Genomic DNA, 1,295 nt, shown 5'->3' on the forward strand with positions numbered 1-1,295 from the left:
TTTTTAGTAATGTGATGGTTTGGTAGGAGGTATGTTTTATTTTGTTATGTTGTTTATTTTATTGATTTTTTTTTTGGCATGTGGGATCTTAGTTCCTAGACCAGGGATTGAACCTGTGCTCCCTGCAGCAGAAGCAAGGAGTCCCAACCACTGGATTGCCAGGGAATTCCCAGTATATTTTTTTAAGTTTTAAAAACTTTGAAAAGTTTAATGCTGGTACTGTTTATTTCCATATCAGTTGATACAATTTACATCATGTTTTATACTATTTCATCTTTGCAAAGACATCACATACACAGAAATACATATTCAATAACTGGAAAATATGGAATGCTTCATTAATTTGCATGTCATCCTTGTGCAGGGGGCTATGCTAAACTCCTCTGTATCATTCCACTTTGAGTGTAGGTGTTGCCTAAGCAAGCATCAGCCTCTTGGGGTATTTATGAGGTGTAAATAAATTTAAAATTCTTGGGACTTGCTTGGTGGTGCAGTGGTTAAGAATCCTCGCAATGCAGGGGACGCGGGTTAGATCCCTGTTTGGGGAACTAAGACCCCCACATGCTGCAGGGCAACTAAGTCTGCAAACCACAACTAGCGACCCTGTGCACTGCACGATGGAATGAAGATCCCGTGTGCTGCAACTGAGACCCAACACAGCCGAATAAATAAATATTTTTTTAAAAAATAAAATTCTCAGAGCCAGTTAGAAATGTGTACAAATTAACTAGTTCTTATCAGTCTTACAGGATTAGAAAGTTCCAAGCCCTAGGACCTACTTTCCTTTCTTTTTGAAGCTTTCCTGCCAGAACACAGTAGCTTGTTATCTGCCTTGAATTGGAAAACAGTTTGCATTCCCACCTGTATATTTATTCATCCTTTTATGTAAGGCTTTGGTGTGCAATTCTCAATTCTTTAAGAGACGACAACAGACTTGGTTTTCCACTGTTATGTGAGAACATTAAGCCCCAGCAACTCGTCATTGCCAGGAGATAAAAGTGCTACAGTAAACCAAGAAAACAACAACAAAAAAATCAGCTATTTTGAATTACTCCATTTTTTTTTTCTCCACAGAGATGGTGTTCAATTCACTCATGAGCCTCAAATAGAAAACAGAATTTGTGGTGATTGTGTTTTAACTTTTTAGCTGTGCTGGGTCTTCACCGCTGTGCCTGGACCTTCTCGCTGCAGCAAATGGGGGCTAGTCCCTAGCTGCAGCATGCGGCTTCTCTTGTTATTCAGCACAGACTCGAAAACACTCAGGCTTCAGTAGTTGCAACTCTCGGGCTCTAGAA

At 39.8% G+C, this 1,295-nt stretch overlaps 1 non-coding gene across 1 annotated transcript; it reads right to left on the reverse strand.

Annotated features, from left to right (window-relative positions):
• Window positions 1-319: 319 nt before the first annotated feature.
• On the reverse strand, window positions 320-425 carry LOC139039257 (U6 spliceosomal RNA). Its single transcript, XR_011492580.1, has one exon. It is a non-coding gene; the product is annotated as a U6 spliceosomal RNA (small nuclear RNA).
• Window positions 426-1,295: the final 870 nt, after the last annotated feature.

Source organism: Odocoileus virginianus, chromosome 17, assembly GCF_023699985.2.
Source record: "Odocoileus virginianus isolate 20LAN1187 ecotype Illinois chromosome 17, Ovbor_1.2, whole genome shotgun sequence".
NCBI lineage: Eukaryota > Metazoa > Chordata > Mammalia > Artiodactyla > Cervidae > Odocoileus > Odocoileus virginianus.